We start from the raw sequence: 17,722 nt of genomic DNA, 5'->3' as shown, positions 1-17,722 counted from the left end.
CTTGGGGATTGCCCGCATTGGTGGTAACTCTGTTACCCAGCTCCCCAGGCCTGGTCAAAGGATCCCCAAACCCACAGTTCTCCATTAAGGGGTAGGGGGTGGGGTGGCCCGTCCTTACTTAAATGGAGGGAACTCTTGACGATAATGTTATTTTACTTACCCGGAGATTGATGGATGGAAAGGGAGCAGAGAAAGGCTGATTTCAGGGCCTAGGGCGTTAAGAAACCCGCGCTTCTGATGTGTGTCTGTGTAAGCTACCACAGGCCTCTCTCACATTTTCCCTGTGCACCCCATAACCGCGCCCCCCCCCCAGCCCCAGCTCCCAGAACCTAAGTGGCGGCAAATGAAGGGTGAATGTGTAGTGCCACTGTGGGCCAACTGCCCCAAGATAGGGGAGGAACTTTTAAGAGGACAAGCTTTTCCAGCCTCGCATTTTTGACGCACATGGTTAAGAGAGCTTGGCACCAGTGTTGAGAATTCCCTGAAGTCACCAGAAAGAATAGAATAGTTCTGCAAACCGGGTCTGTATGGCCATCTCGTCCCTTTCTCCACCTTTGGATTTTTCTCTGGTGTCCTCTATGTCTCTCTCTACCCTCAGTTAAGAGAAGAGAAGGAGAAAGAGAAAAGAAGTGGCAGGGGCCCAAAGAGGTGGCTCACGAAGACCCCTCCCCGCGTCCTCTCTCCCCATCGTGAAGGGTACCAGAGGCCAGGACTTCCCCCTTCTTCTGCGGACCACGGAGGTCACTGCAGGGTTTCCTGAGTCTCCAGAGGCGACAAACACCCCCTCCCCCACATTGCTTGCCTCCGGGGCCTGAGGCCACTTTGCTGCGCCCAAGAGCGTCCCCAAATCTCCAAAATCTGGTTTGACTACTTGCAGGCCAATCTCTCCTCGCGCTCTGAGTGGAAAGAGAGGAGTTCTGCAATGACAGCGTGACCCCCTCTTCACCCATTCGGTGTCCGCAAACATCCACAGGAGGGCAGAGAGACGTTTCTACCCGATCCTCTGCGTTCTGGCCTCCTGTCCGTTTTGGAAATGGGAGGGGAGCTTGCTGCTTGTACTTGTAAATATCTCGACTTGCTTCAGGCTTCGCGTGGACCCAGAGCAAGTTCTGCCCCTCACACAGGCCCCCTCCTTCAATTGTCTATTTTTGCCCGAAGCTCTAAATTAACCTTGAGGTCACCCCAGTTTGCTACTTCTGACCCCCACCTGTCCCACCTCTCCAGCACGCCAAGGAGAGGGGGAGAGGAAAGTTTGCGGGGTTCTGAATCGAAAATGTCCACGTCTTGCTAATGGTCTGCAAACTTCCGCCAATTATGACTGACCTCCCAGACTCGGCCCCAGGAGGCTCGTATTATGCAGGGAGGCCGCGGTAATTCTGGGATCAAAAGCTGGAAGGTGCGAACTCCTCTTTGTCTCTGCGTGCCCGCCGCGCCCCCCTCCCGGTGGGTGATAAACCCACTCTGGCGCCGGCCGTGCGCTGGGTGATTAATTTGCGAACAAACAAAAGCAGCCTGGTGGCCACTGCGTTCGGGTTAAACATTGGCCAGCTTGTTCGGAAGACTAGTGCGGGCCCTGGCCTCCGGGAGGACCCACCCGGCTAGCTAGCCCCAGGCCCCGGCCCCGGGCCCAGCTTCGGGCTCCAGCCGCCAGCTCTCCGCAGTCTTTTTTTTTTTTTTTTTCTCTTGGCAAACCCGTGGATCTTCTCTCCTTCGGTCTCAGGCTCAATAAAAGACGCAGGGGAGACGTTGAATAAACCTGGCCCTCATCGGAGTCCAGGGAAAGAATACCTTAAGGGTGGGAGAAGGGAGGAAGACAAATTCCAGGTCAGAAAGGACCCACGGATCTTCTAGCATCTCCGAGTTGCAAAAGAAGTTTTTCACTTATCTGTAGACCTAGAATTAAAATACGCATAGAAGTTAATTTCTAAAATCCTATCCATGGTGTAATGTGTCTGCAGCTCTTAAGGGGATAGAGTAATGTGTATGAGTGTGATTTCTTTAACCTTCAGGAGGGGTGGGGAGCAGAGGACCCAGAGAATAAAGCTGGGGGGGGGCGGGGAGACAAACAAATCAGCCATCAGCTCAGGCCACCTATGCAGCAGAGAAGCTTTCCCTAGCCTTTCACAAGAAAGGCCTGGACGCCTCAGTGTTGTCCCGTGTTTTCCTCTGTTACTGCCTGCCTCAAACTACAACGGAGACAAACCGACCCTTTTGTGATTGAATAGTGTTTATCTGAAGTTTACAAAAAAGGAAGAAGGAGGGGGAAAGGATGGTGGAGAGGCGGGGTCGTTTACTTTGGCAAGTTCGCTGTAAATATTCCTTTCAGCGTGTGTGAGGTCTGGTGAGGGTCTATTACACGCTTATTCCCTCTTAAACTTTCACCCCGATTTGCCGCGGAGCTTTTTTCAGTCCTGTCCGAGGTGTCGCTAAATTGGAAACTCTGTTAATGTAAGGCACCCGGGTTTCTCCTGGGGTCTGAGGCCTAATTAAGAAGTTTTCTACGGGAGTTGGTCAGTATATAAACTTTTACTGGGGAGGGTCTTTCTGGACACCTGGCAGTGTAGAAATGGCTCCCGGTTCCTACCCTATGCCCTGGTGCACTGGATCCTCAGATCTCCGCCTCTTTTGGTATCAACACACTTTGAAACAGACCAGGTGTCCGTTGCTGTAGGGTTCCCATCCTCTTTGGGGCTCAGTTCTCCCAAGTGGGAAAATGATTTTCTTATCGAGGATCCCAGGGAAGCAGCTCCCTCCGAGTGCCAGGTTTACTGTTCAAGGGTCCTGCGGAATATCACCTTAGCACCTCCCACCCCTGGTGCCTGTGCGTGCACACATGCTAGCCCTCCTGTGCCACCTCTAACCCTGGCTCTCCGTCATGCAGCGCTCAACCCGGTGGAGGCCACCTGTTCTTCTTGGAGCCTGGAACTCGCTGCTCACCCCACCCCACCCCCTTTGCTGAGCTCCTCTCTTGCCCGCAGGCTGCAGGTTAGTCCCTTGAGAGAGAGGGTTAGCGTCCCCACCTTTTCTCCCTTCAGGGCAGACAACAAGGCTCTGGGTTGGACCAGACTGGGCAGGGCATCTACTTTTTGTTTCTCTTTGTTTCTTTCTTTCTCTTTCTCTCTCCTTTTTCTTTCGTCTGCCCTTCTCTAGTTCATCTTCATTCAGGAGTCTTTGAATGTAGATCTGAGAGCTTTCTTAGTGTTTTTCCTTGTCCGTGACCTTCTCTTCTTTCCCTTGCATCTATCTTGTTCTTGGGGTCTATTTCTCCTTGACTGTCTTTGTCCCCCCAGGCTTTAACTTCTCACGTAGCTCTCTTTTCTTTCCTCTGCCTTTCCCATCTTCTCTATCCTTTCTTTCGCTCTATTTTCTCTGGTTATCTTGGTTCTCTCTGAATTTTCTCCTTTCTGGCTCAGTGCCCCTGTATTTTCCCTCTTGCCCTTCATCATCCTGGAGCCATGACAGGCTGGAGATCCCTCTTCCTGAGGCTGGAGCAAACACTTTGCCCTCACTTCCTGGATGAGAAAGATAAAATGTCTTGGGAGATGGAAAAGGGTTGGGATCATTTGTCTAGGCTGGAAGTTTCACCTTTTCCAGTTGGCATTTCTCAAACCACCCCTCTCACTAAGGTTGATCCCAGTCCCTGTTCCTCAGGCACTCAGATTCTGAGCATCTTTTCTCTCTCTGTCTCTCCCTGACTTTCTGAAGGCAGAAAGGGGGCTGCACATTGAGTTCCAAACCCCAGCTCCCAGCTTCTTTCTTGCCCTAGCAACACAGAGGCTCTCTGTAAGGCATATTTCCCTGTCCTCTGACATCCCTCTAAATTATTGATCAGGGCAATTCAGTGCGAGTGTCTGTAGCATGTGTGAGAGAGGATTGTGAAAGTTGTCTAGCTTGGGGGAGCGGTATTTTTAGTACAGAGGCTCCGTTTGGCGCCAGTTGGTTTATGTTGTTTCTAGAGCATCATTCGTTGCACACTTAATCCATGCCCATTATACCTCCTGTTCATGTAAAGACAGCTTTGGAAGAAGTGAAATGAACAGATTTCACCCTCTGTACTATTCTTATTAGCACCTACCTTGCATCAAAGCTGATCAGCCTGCAAAATGGCAAATTTGTACATAGCTAGTGATTTAGATAAATGGGAAGGGAAATGAGGGAGGTAAGAATAAAGGAAGTGTGTGGGTCTGGGGAGGGTGCTTTTTATACATCTGTGAAGGTTTTCTTCCTCTCTCTCAGGAAAAGGAACTAATAGTGGTTTCCTAATTTCAAGCCAATCTACATCTTCAATGCTTTCTTTGTATGTATGCATGTTTTACCCAATTACTTAAAAAAAAAAAAAAGAAAGATAATGCAATGGACATTACTTAGCCCAGTAGAAGGGAATTCACAAGGAAGGGACTGAGAATTTTTCCTCTCATCTGATCCAGAATCGTGATGGAGACACAGGCCAGAGCTGACTTTTGCCCTGGGGCACTTCTTACCACCCAACATCATTCTTCCTTTAGCACCCCTTTTTCCACAAAACCTCAGTGGTTTTGTGCCAGGGATTTTGCTGGTGGAGTGGGTGCCTAAGGGACAGAGGAAGAGAGTGGAGGAAAAAATATAAGAACACACTCTCTTCAATCCCCATGTGCAGACTGAAGGTGATATTTGGACAGGAAATTTACCTCTGTGGCTTGCTTCTGTTTGATTCTTTCCTTTGTTACCGGTGTCACTGTTAGGTGCCAGGGTTGTGAGGGGCAGTGGCGAGGCACCCTATGGGAGCAGATGAGGCAGAGGACACAGAGAGATCTACAAGTGAGAGCATGGCAAATTAAATGACTGCTACCGTCAGGAAGGTTGACAGGCCAAAGAAAGATCGGCTGAACTAACTGTCCCCTCAGAGCCACAGACACGTTTTCTCAATTTGAACACAGTATCCATTACTATTTCCCATACTGGGTTTCAATTAAAGAGGATGAGAGCAGAAACTTCGCTGGTGCTTGGTGCTTCAACTATTTCCAACCAGGATGAAAATAAAAGGGCACAGAGTCCTGCACATGTTGTTGTTTTTTTCTTTTTCTTTTTTCCATTTCCTTCTGGTAGTGTCACCTCCACTCCTGGCCAGCTGTCCAGCCTGCCTGTGTCCCCAAAGGTAATGTTTCCATGTCTCCCAAATCTGGTGAGGATGAGGAGAGAGGGAAGGTGATAAAATTCTCCTTGATCTTGTCAGATCCAATGAGCCCCCCTCCTCACCCAGATGTAGCTATCCCGGGGGCAATGAGACTTCAGGGAGGGATTAAAGGTAGGCACGGGAACTTGAGGAGTGTGAACACTTAAAGGGTTCCAGGTTTTACTGTAGCATTGAAAACTGGTAACGTCCCTCCTGCCTTGCCTACCCCTATGGAAAATCTGATCTTCCATACGGGTATTCTTTTGAGGTTCTAGGACATAACGGTGGTAATATTGCTTCTCTGGGGGTGCCTAGCAGATAGGGACCTGCCAAAGTGGAGATATAGGTCCTGGATTCTGATTCCCAGCCTGTCCTATCACTGAGGAAAACAGCTGTCTCTCAGCCAAACTGGATTCTCACAGCTTGAATTAAGCGCCTTCTATGCTCCGTGACCCAGTACCGTGGCCACCAAGATCACTGGGGAGCAGTGTAGCTGCACCTCAGTGTTAGTCTTAATTACCGACATCTGGATAGCCTCCTCCCCCAACTGAGGCCTCAACAAGGTGACTTGATTTGAGTCTGATGTGTCTCTTACAAAGCAATCGTCCCTGACTCCAAATAATACATAACAAATCCTGCATGTTTTAAAATGTCATAAGTCTGGTAGAATATCCAGCGAGTAATCAGTGCCAACTGGCCAGATGGTTCTCTTTCTCCCAATCAGAGTAAAGGCTTAGGTGAAGGTCGTGGCCTGAGAGACCCTAGAAGTCCCCAAAAGTCTTTAGCTTGGGGGTTGAATAATGAGGATAGGAGGAGTTTCTCTTTTCTTCCTCTTTAAAATATTTTTATTTATCTTTTACAGGAAAGAGAATGAGGGAGGCAGTGACACATACATAGAAGGAGAAAATGTTTGGAATTGTGAGAGCACTTTCCCTAAGAGTTGCTTTTGCTAGAGACCAGGCCTTGATTGATTTCATCTCTGAGCCAAATACTAAAAATCCTTCTGCGGGCAGCAAGGACTGGCCTTCCCGGACTGGGAAGCTGTCCTCTGCTTCCCCAACAATGCCTTTCTCTCCTTTTTCTTGGGAAAGAGAGACCTCGGTCTCCAGGAATAAGTCGGGAATGAGCGACAGCCCCGAGCGTCCCTGTAGGTTCCACCCCAGGGGGCTTCACCTACAGTTCCCCCCTTACCCAGGTCCCAAATGCAGAAGCTGGAAGTGCGTCTGTGCGGATCCGGGCCTCGCCAAGCGGAACCGGAGAAGCAGCTCACTGCCTCGGATTACACTCACATCCGAGGGTAGCAGGGATGGGGACAGGGCTCAGATATTGCCCCAAACGCCGTAGTGGCCTCTGAGAGAGCAAAAGGCTCTTGGACCGCTTGGCCTTCCCCAGCCCTTGGTTGCGATAAGGTCTCAACATGCCCGGAACCAGCGAACCGCGAGCAGGTAGCACTGGTTACCTGCCTACCCTCTCCAGCCACTGGGGCGGGGCTCCGCGGGCTCGGCGATGGGAACGGAGAGAGTTCGGCGGATTCAGGCCGCCAAGCACAGGTCTTTTTCTTTTTGGGAACTGAGATCAAGATCTCTGGGATTCAGTTAGAAGCCTCTCACCTATCCCCCCCTCCACCCAAACCCTGCCCTGCAATGTTCTGTCTTTTGCTGCAGCTCTGGTTCCACCTCCCCCTCCCTCCCCTTGAAAAGGACAGGTGGGGGAGGGGAGATGGATGGTAAATACCTGGGGGCGGGAGAGGGAGTACCAAAAATGAAAGAGCAGTATCGGACTCTTTCTCTCTCTCAAAGTGGTAAAAAACAAATGCAAGGACAGCCTCCTGGGAGAAAAACCAGGACTCAGAAGAGACCCAAGCTGAGCGGGAGAGAATCTTTTGCGAAACGGAGAGGGTGGGGTGGAGGACGCGTTCTCCTCTTTCACCTTTGGGGTGTGTTTTTACATGTTTTCTTTGCAGCAAGTTCTATAAACAGGTCAACCCCACGGCTGCCAGCCGAGGGAGTTGGAGTCTGTCTCTGGCTTCTAGAGTAGATGCCCCTCTCTCCCACTTGCCCCCTGCAAGGCCAGGAGTCGGGAAGAGAGGGGAAGCAGCCTCCCACTTCTGACTTGGAGGGTACATTTGCTTTTGAAATGGCTCCTCTTGTCTTCAGACGGTAAAATATGAGTTCCCCACATGTCTGGAGTCTGGTCTTCTGGTACCTCAAGCATGGGGGTGGGGGATGCTCTAATTACCTCTGAGCTAGGTGGGGGTAGGGCTGGGGATTCTCTCTTTTCAGCCCGGCCCTTGCTGGGGTGCTGAGGCGCATTATTAAACCCAGACGCTCAGTCCAGGAGTTGGGGCCATGCGGAAAAGATTTACAATTAAGCCAATTGGGGCCGAATACAACCATCCAAGTTTGCAGGTGTAAATAATGCCTTGGGTTCCCCCTCTTTCTTAAGCGAGTTCATTTCCCGCCCCCCCCTTTCCTACGACTGTAGTTCTTTTGAGAAAAGCGGGGAGAAGGAAGAACGGCGCAGAGTTAAGATTTTTCTATTAGACAGGTTAAAATATGGTATAGCATTCACTTTTATGTCTGTGTATTAATGTCATGAGTAAACGGGGCAGGCTTCTCTATTTCGTTTTGCGTCTAGAATCCCAGAATTGTTGCCGTCAGTGAAAGGCCTTTTGACTGCTGTGTGTGATTTTTTTTTCTTTTTCAGGGGAATAGAGTAGATTTCTATATAATAGGGATATTTGAATTGAATTAGAAAGTTTTTGAGTTAGGGAGGGAGACTCCATAAGGGAGAAGTAAAATGCAAAGGAAATTCTCTTTGAAACATCAGAAGATTGCCACACACCAAATCCAAAGAAGAGGTGGGCCTGGCTTGCTAGGGATATCAGAGCTACCAATGTTTCTAGAGCTTCAATTTAGATTTTCCTAATGTTTAGAGTTTACTGAGACAGGTATAGGTCCAACATTAAACCTATCTTCCATTCAATTATTTACATGTAAGAGATTACGTATATGTGTTTTTAAAAATGTTCTTTGTGGGTACAAGTGTGCACGTATAGACATTCTAAGTAGTCCAGAATATAAAATTCAAACTCAGATTTTAAAATGCATTGCAATGCCACTTCATGGACAGACTACTATTTTATCAATATAGACAGAATTAAATTTGTTTTGCAGCTACACAGTTACTCTTTTTTTTTTCTTGAAGCAATACGGTCTGTCTGTTACAAATTACCACGGAATTGGAGAATATGCCAACCCCCCCAACTGTTGTTCGGTGTTTTTAGTCTCCCTCTAACCCACTCAATAATAGATGTAATATGTGTGTACACAGGCACTTTTCCAAAAAATTAGCGATAACATTCCGTGTGCATGAAGAGTGGCATTTCTCTCCCTTTGCATTTAGGATTCGGTGCACAGTGCACGCTAAGTTGCTGCTCTGGAGACCCGTTACCAGGGGACTGATACCCACGGGGCCTCGGGGAGGAAGTTTAACAGCCTGCGTTGCAGGCAAGGGCGGGGAGTCATGGCGCCTGACTCCAGCCAGGATAAGGTCGTAGTTGTAGAATTAGGAAGGCAGGACTTAACATGTCCGCAGCGCAGGGAGCTGCAAGTGTCACCCAGCCAGGGATGAACACACTCCCACCCCCCCACCGCCAGCCGCCCCAGGAAAGTTTCCAGGCAGTGGTGGCGAAAACACTGCCCCCCCCCCCCCCCCCCGCTTCTAAAACTTTTGTCTAGTACACATGTTGTGCATAAATAAAAGAGAGGACTTGAACGCTAAGTGAACCTGAATCAGTCTTAAGCAGCGCAGGGAGTAGAGGAGGAAGCGGGGAGATGGAGGTGCCCTAATTTCGGAGGTGGGGTGGGTGGAGGAAGGGACCGCTTCCCATTTAAAAAGCTCCGCGCCAGGCTTCGGAAGAAGCTTGCCAGGACGGTTTGTGAAAGGTGCCCTGGCGGCCTTGCCGCTGGATGGCGCTCAGAAGAGATGTGGTTGGCAGGCAATCCTCCGTGCCCCACCAGGAGTGAGCCAGTCTCGGTCCACATGCAGTGTTGGGGTGAAGCCTCAGTCTTGAGCCTCCATGGTGGCAGTTCCGGATTCATGAGGAGGCCAAAGACGTTTCTGGAGCCCCGGGCAGGAAAGGACCACCTAGAGTCTGACAAATGTCGGGCAGTGGGGAAAGAAGGTTCTTAGCGCAAACTAGCGCCTCATTTCTGAGGTTTCTCCTGCACAGCACTAGCGCCATTTACAGAGAAAGAAGAGTGTGTGTGTGTGTGTGTGTGTGTGTGTGTGTGTAGGACAGCCAGACAAGTGTGGAGGTATACAAAGGATACAAGGTTTCAAGGATCCCCTTTTGGCAAAGGCTATTCCAGTACTGCCAATCGAGTTGCTTGGTGGAAACTGGAGTGACTGCCCTTACTCAGGGACCAATCTGAATTGTACCTGGAATTGGGGACCACAGAGCTGGGATGCGCTCCAACCTCATGGGCATCTAGGGCTTCTTGGGGACTAAGCACTGCTCATTAGCAGAGGGACTTTGGTGATTATTTTAAAATGTCTCAGTCACAGTGATTGAGACTGGTGGTTCTGGCATAAAACACTAGACGATCCCACAGTGCCCAGGACACCGTCCCTAAGAACTTCCACATTTGAGTAGAAAGCATTAGAAAGATTGAACACTCTGTGACTTCAGCAAATAACTTTCTTTGAGACTCAAAAGCAAAGCAGGACTCACCAGTAATATGTCTCATGGGACCTGATTAAATGATAACATAGTGGTAGCCCTCATTGTTACTGCATACCTTTCTATGTATTTCTTGAAATACTTTGGTAATTCTCAAAGCCTCTTGAATAAGGAGTACTTATTATCTTCCTAATAAATATTATAGATTGTTCAGTTAAAAAAAAAAAAGACTGGCTGTTCTAGGAACTCTGGGCTACAATATGACAAAGAATAAACTCATCCAACCAGGCACACTTCGTTAGGGATCTTGTCAGAAGTTACTTAAAAGAGCTGGGGTCGGGGAGACTCTCAACCATAACCAAAGGAAGTTAATAGGCTACAAGGGCTTGATAGGAGTGTCAAAAATTGGGTGTCCTATTTTGCAAACGCTGGGTGAGGTTCCTCATTACCTTCAACTCTGATTACAGTGCTTGGTAACTGTTAGGTGCTCAATAAATAATTGTCCAATACAAGAATGAAAAATCATGGAAGAAAGAATGAGAATAAGCCTACAGGAACACTATTCCTGAATTTAAAAAAATGACCACTTTCCAAGTGAATTGAAAAAAAAGTATCAAACTGATTCGCTGCTTCCTCAAATGGATTCTGACATGTGAAAACAAGACACTTAAAAGCAAATCTCTTCTTAAATGGTGGGGAGAAGAGAAATTTGGTGTAATAGGTAGAAACATCCACTTGGGTCATTCTGCAAATATTCACTGAGAGGCTTGTAGGTGCCAGGCATTCTGCCAGGTACTGAAGACATGGGAGTGAACCAGAAATGGGTCCTCTCCAGCTGACTTGATGCTTAGTGTCCTGAGTTTTGTTTACTGCTGTAAAAATAGATTATTCCCATTTTGAAGATTAGGTAAAGCAAGGCCCAGGAATAGTGGGGCAAGGGAGGCTTACAAAATCTGAGGACAGAGAGGCCAAACTCAATGGGCCTCAGCTCTTCTGTACACCATAGGGAAGTGGTGCTGGGTGGTTTTAGCTCCTGGGAGGAGGTAGCCACTGGGAGCTCTGGAAACATAAATGTGATATATGTGACCACCGGCGTCAGGCATAGGTGGGGTAGGGGAGTCTTCGCCTGGTCACAGTCCCGCAAAGGACTTTCCCAGATCTGCTTTCACCAACTCCAAGCTCACCTCTAGACCCTCCGGTCGGATCGGATTCTTCCAATCCACAGGCACACCTTGCCTACAAAGTAGGCAGTGTGGCTGCTCCTTACAAACAGGAAACTTTGGGATAGTGAATTAGAAAGAATCCCCCAAGGTGTCATTGTTTAAAAGTAATAGCAAAGAGGTGTCTATACCTCTCCCCCTCCAGGGCTTTTGGTTTCTGTGAAGACCCCTCCCCACCATTATTACCCCCAATGCACAGCGCCGTCTCTGACACATGCAGTGTGTTCATCAAATGTTTGTAGATTGACTAATTTTTGTTTCAAATTTTTTGTTTTTGTTTTAAAAATTGAACAGAACTAAGAAATTAACCAATAATCGAATAAGGGGCAGTTCAGAGAGAAGCTCGTTTTCTGAACGCACCGAGTAGGGGGTGGAACCGTCTTGGGTCACCCCAGTGTCCTCCTTCAGCATCTGGACCACTTCCCACCAGCTTTGCAAAGACGTCTATGATTTCCTTTGGTTTATATTTCTGTCCTAGACTTCGTTTGGTTGATCGATGAAGGAGACAAGGTGGCCTACCATGAGGTCAATACAATCGATGTGGACCTGGACGGCGGCTGGGGAAACGGAGAAATCTCCCCGGTTCCTGCGAGCTGGGTTGCACCCAAAAGGTTTCGGATTTAGGGTTTCTCCCTCCTGGCTGTCATTACAGAACTGGAAAGGGAAAGTGAAGGGCGCATGAGTGGGAAGAAGCATCCAGCCCCACCCAGGTGAGCCCATGGGTCCTCCACTCCCATCCCACACGTGTAGCCTTTACCAGCAGTTTGTGAAGTCTTTGAAGTTCTCTGGTAGATTTCGTATTTTTTTTTAACTTCTCACCGTGGAATCCTACATCTGGAGCATTGCGCAGTGGGCAAGCAGGTCCACTCTCCTGACCCACTGCGAAATGAACATTTATAAAATATGGGATGATAATGTTGTTCTCAGAGGCTTTGCACCCACAAGTTTATCTACAACACCTGGGGAGACAGTCGCTTTCGGAGCGATCTCCGTTTTCCACAAGAGGAAATAGAGACAAAGAGATACCTGTGAGGGAGATACCTGTGCGCAGCCAGGCTCTTGGGAGCTGGAATTCAGCTGGGACTTGCCTAACTCCTCGTCTGGTTTTGAACAACTAGGCAGTGCTAGTGGAGTGTATACACATGGTAGGGATACAGTAGCCCTCAGTTTTCTTACTTCTTTGCCCTAGAAAGAGGATAAATTCCATTTAACCTTTTCCAACACAGATCTGGAATCTGTCCTGGTTCTTGCGTCTCTTCCTTCCCAAAGCAAATGCGATTGTTGGATGGGTGGGTGGTGGGTGGGAGAGTCTGACAAAACCTTAAATTCTGGAAATCCAGATATTTCATGACCCCCCCCCCTTTGGTAGACAGAAGAGGAAAGTGTATGCGTGTGTGCCTCTCTCTCTCTCTCTCTCTCTCTGTGTGGGGTGTGTGTGTGTGTGTGTGTGTGAATCAATATGGACCTTCACAAAGGGGCTCCAGGCGGCGCCTGGACTGTAGAGCCTCCGTCCCACTGCCCGCGGTGAATTAATTGGGCCCTGAAAGAAGGGGCGCTGTAGCTTCCAGTTAATTAGTCAAGAAATGAATCAAGCCCCAGTGGCCTGGCAAAGGCTCCTGGGGCGCGGTTTTGTGCAAGGCAAATTGGTCGATGGGGCTCTCCCCTTAGGCCGGGTGGGGCACGGCGGGGAACTCAGCTTGGACGCCTCGGCTGTCCGGCGCCTGGGGAGCGGCCAGCGTGCGCGCGCTCTCGCGGGCTGTAACTTTACCGCCCTCAGTTCCTCCCTCCTTCCCTCTCTCCCTTACCCTTCCTTCTTCTCTCCCTCTTTCTCTTTCCCTCTCTTCGTATCTCCTCTTCTTTTCTTCCTTCCATCATCACCACCATTGCCACCCCTGGACTTTGTTGGGTTCCTACACGCCCGCACTCTCCCTAAAGTACCAGCTCGGCCGCATCTGGGCTGAGTAGTTTAAAGATCATGCTGGGGATATCGGGTATCCTTGACTTAGACAGAATGAACACGAGCCCTGGCATTGGAGCCCAGAGGCTTGCTGTGTGTTGGTGGATTTGACCCTTCACCTTGGGTCCCTGGAAGGAAGTTAGGAGAACCCCCTGAGACAATGCAGGACTTTGAAAGGGCTTGATGACCTCACATCATGAAGACTTAGAGTTAAGGCAGAACTGCAACACATGAGCAATTATTGGGCACTTACTGTGTTCCCATCCTTACGTTTCTCCTTAAGCACCTCCTTCAGTCACTCCGTGTCAGCCAAAGCAGCGAAAATCTGGGTGTTTTCCATCAAAAGTAGCTCTTGTTGGGGAAAGGGGAGGAAAGGTGAAAGTCATAAATCCACTTATTTCAAGGTCTTTTTTGCTCCACATGCTGGCTGTTCTTCCTTTCCTTCAGGTTTGGAACTCAGGGATCAGAGAACCTGGACCATTTTTCTGGAGTCACACAGCAAAGGGGAGCCAAGATGGAGGTTCCCTTCTCTACCCAAGGATCTGGTGCCAGCCCCTTGGCCCGAGAGGACCTTAGGAGATTATGTGCCCCGCTGGCCTGCCACCCAGTGTTTATAGACAGGAAGAGGTCGCTGGAATAGCCTGGTCTCCTTCAGCATGGTGCTAAGGCCAGAATTTCTCTGGGTCTCTTATTTTTCTCTCGTCCTTCTGTCTCTGCTTTGGTTTTATTCCCTCTCACTCCCCTCCTTTCTGTTTCTTTTTCGCTGAAAGCACAAGGAATTCAGACTCAAAGGCTGAAGTCAGTATCCTTCCTCCCCTCTTTCTTCCCCTTATCCACATAGTTGGCCCCACATCTCGGGATTTGGAGCTGTGTAGACATCTTTGGACATCTATCTGCGGTCCACAGGACTCGAGCTGCTGCAGGAAGACCAGATTCCATGCCCTCCCTGCCTCCAAACCCACAGCCTTTCCCCAAGCCTCACCCTCATGGTCCAAGAAGAGCTTCCAGTGGATGATTTTGGAGGATGCCTGAGCTCCAAAGAGCAGCTCATAACAGCAGGATTTTTTCCCCCTTCTTTTGATGGCTTGACTGATTTCGGATTCGCTCCCTGAAGTGCCTGCGCGCCATGCTTGGCTTTGCTTCTCATGGTTCACAGGATGCTTGGAACTGTGGTTGCCGCTGGCCACATCCCTACTGGGCGCATGGAAGAGCCTGTCTGGCGAGCTTCCCAGACGTGATTAAAGTCAACTGCTTTGGGCCTCAGTTTCCTGCTCCTTTCTGATCAGACACACGATGTAAGAAGTGGCTGGGAAGGAGGGACAGCAGATGGATGTGGTTAGTAGCAGGACCGTAGTTGATGGATATGATTTGTAGAGTCACTTGCCAGTTCACCCCCTCCTGAGACTTTTTACCTGCTTGGGCAGAAGAGAAGAGGAGATGAATCCCTGAGAATGTCTTACTTTCCACAGTGGAAATGGAGCCTACATACTTCCATGACCCCAGAGTCTCCTAAGTGGGGAACTCAGTTGGCAGCAGGTGTTCCTGGCTGCATATGTAGGTGAGGACATGCCAGGTCCTTGCCAGCAGGTGCACACCTAGGTGTGGGCAGGGCTGGTTCCTTGTGTTCCTGCCTGGCCCATTGTGATAGCTGCTGGCATTGGTACCATTTGCTGTCCTGCTCCATGGATTCCAGCAAAGTGTTGGCACACTGCCTCCTGAACCTTTGCAACTTAGGAGATGGCATGTTAGAGCCTGGACCTTTATCTGAGTCCATTGACCTCACCAAGCCTCAGTTGCTTCCTTTGAAAAATGGAGCTACTAGGCCCTCCCCCAGAAGGTCATTGAGAGGACCTCATGTATGTACACCTCTCAGTCCCACCTGTGGCACATAGTAAGTATTCATTAATCATTAGCTGTTTGGTTTGGACCCACTGAACTCTCTGTGCTTCCTATGTATATGTGTGTGTGTGTATGTGCACACATATATGTTCATATACAGTGAAACATCTGTAAGTTGACCACCTAAGGGACTATAGCAAACTGGTCAACATATGGAGGTGCTGAACATAAGGAACTAGGCCTACTGTACTGATACGTACATGTGGTGCATGTGCAGTCTATAAAAATTACGTCAACTTTAGCCAGGTGTTGTGGCCGGTGCCTGTAGTCCCAGCTACTCAGGAGGCTGAGGCAAAAGAATCGCCTAAGCCCAGGAGTTGGAGATCGCTGTGAGCTATGATGCCACGGCACTCTACCGAGGGTGATAAAGTGAAACTCTGTCTCTAAAAAAAATTTTTTTTAAATTAGGTCAACTTAAGGAGGTGGTAAATGTAGAGAGGTGATCAATTATAGAGGTTCTACTGTATACAGAAAGTGAAGCACAGAGAGTTTCTATATGTAATATTACACAATGCACAAACACACTTTCAGAAGATTGCCTATGTCGAGTCATATATTAAGCCCTCTATTATTATTTTTATTATTCTCTCACCCAGTTCTGTTTCCATCTCAGCCTGAAGTCCTGTTGATACTGAGTCCCAAGTTGATAGTAAGGGTCCCAAGTTGATACTAAGGTGAGATCCTTCCTTAAGACTTCTGCTCAAGGCTCAGCCTCTGTGGGCCCCTTTCCTAATCCCAGCATCTCAAAGCTACAAGAAGTCTTGGCAACAAAGGTCTCCCCTCCCCTTGCACCTGCTCTTAATGTCCAGGCTCAGAGACTACGTGTCCTGAGTGTGAATCCAATCCAAGTCTTTCCCACTTTCCCTACTCTGCCCCAGGTCTTCTCTATCTCCTAAGATGAAGAAAAAGAATGTGTGCAGAATAAAGGAACATTAGTTGGTGCTTGGGGTAGCCCTGAAGACCCTCTTGCCCCCAGTGACATAAGGAGGGGGCTGTCAATGACCAGGCCCAGAGGGGAGGGCTTGTTCCTGGAGAGTTCTAGCTCTCAGGGCAGCTACATATAGCTGCCACCCCCATGGTCAGGACCAGACTGTGGCTGCCCCTGCCCAGTGCTCTGGAGAATAGGCAGACCCACAGGGGCAAAAGCTCTGGCCACACTTCCTCTTGGAAAAGGGTAAAGAAGGTGACAGGAAGGAGAGAGATGAGAAAGATGGGAAAAGTTGATGACAGTGGAGTGGAGGAGGAAGAGTGAGAGGAGTGAGCACCTGGGGAGAAGGGAGGAAGAAGAGCACAAAGGAGGGATAGAGGCAGGCAGTGAGAGACGGAAAGAGCCCAGAGCCAGAGAGACTGGAGAGGCATGGAAGGGAACAGAGATGGAGAAGGATGGGGGTGGGGAGAGGGAGAGAGAGGGAAAGAGAGAGACGTGGAGAGAGAGGGGCAGGGGGAGGAAGAAGGAGAGAGAGTGGAAAGAAGGGGAGAGGAGAGAAAGAGAGAGAAGGGGAGAAGAGAAGAGAGAGATGGTGAGATGCACTAGACATGAGAGAAAGAGGAAAGGGTAAGCAACTGAGGCAGAGAATGCAGGGATAGAATTGGCCCGGAAATCCATTCAGGGACGAATAACGGATATTCAGTGAGCCCCCACCCTCCTGAAGTACAATTTACCATACTATAAGATTGTGTAGCACCGAATAAGTCTCTCCATTAAATCATGAGCTCCTCAAACCAACCAGTTCCTGAAAAACCTCCAATCCTGGGGGAATATGGTTTTCAAACCCATATAAAACGCCAGATATCAGCAATTTGCAAGAGATACATTATCATTCATTAGAGGTTTCCAGGCCCTCCCCCATGGCCTCCTGGGGTAGAGGGCGGGGAAGAGTGTGTGCCTGAGATTTGGGGGAAAGGACACTACATTTCTCTCTTTGCTATTGGCTTTGCATAGAATCCTCTCGCCACAGCTCAAACCCATTTGGAGGGTCTGGAAGGCAGGGCCTAGTTAGAAGTCCCCCAGGGTCCCCCAAATTCCCAGAGTGTGTTCAGCCAGAGGAAGAGGGGGTGCAAATTTCCTAGGTGTTCCTGTTATAGAGAGAAAAGGAGTAGGGATCTGGAGGTGCAGCCCCCCTGCTGGGAAAACTGGACTTTGTTCAAGAGGGGTCTGGTGGAAAATGAACAGGTCAGAGGGAAACCTGGTTAAGCTGAAGTCCCCTCACCCAGCTCATCTCTCCAACTAGTTCAAATAAACCCAGCTCCTCTCCCCTCTTACTCTGCCTCCGCCCTTATCTCCCAGTCTGCCAAGAAAGGTATTTGAAAAGGGACATTTTAATGACTACAAATAAAAGGATTTCTTTTCTCCTTCCTTCTCTCCCTCCCTCCCTCTCTTCCTCCCTTCCTTCCTTCTTCCCTCCCTTCCTTCTTTTCTTTCCTTCCTTCCTTCCTTCTTTCCTTCCTTCCTCCCTCCCTTCCTTCCTCCCTCCCTCCCTCCCTTCCTCCCTCCCTCCAGGATGTTTGCTTTGCTTTAACAAATAGCTGATAGAGTTTGCTTTAAAGGAGCACTAAAAACAACAACAACAAAAAAAAAATGAAGAAAAGAAGAAATGCCCACAGGGCACTTCAAATGTTAACTTTGAGCATGCACATCTGTGTGTGTGTGTGCCCCGCACAGGCTGCAGTAATAAATGGAACCTGCTTCAGGTGCAGAAAGCTGGGAGGGGGTGCAGGGAGGAATTCATGGACAGATTTACACCTGTCCCTACAGCCACTATCGGCAACACTTACAGCCTCCAGAAATGACCCTTGGTGCCGACTTGTCT

The sequence above is a fragment of the Otolemur garnettii genome, unplaced genomic scaffold (assembly GCF_000181295.1).
Source record: "Otolemur garnettii isolate 467f Iridium unplaced genomic scaffold, OtoGar3 scaffold00038, whole genome shotgun sequence".
Classification (NCBI taxonomy): domain Eukaryota; kingdom Metazoa; phylum Chordata; class Mammalia; order Primates; family Galagidae; genus Otolemur; species Otolemur garnettii.
Note: the sequence above shows the minus strand (reverse complement) of the source record.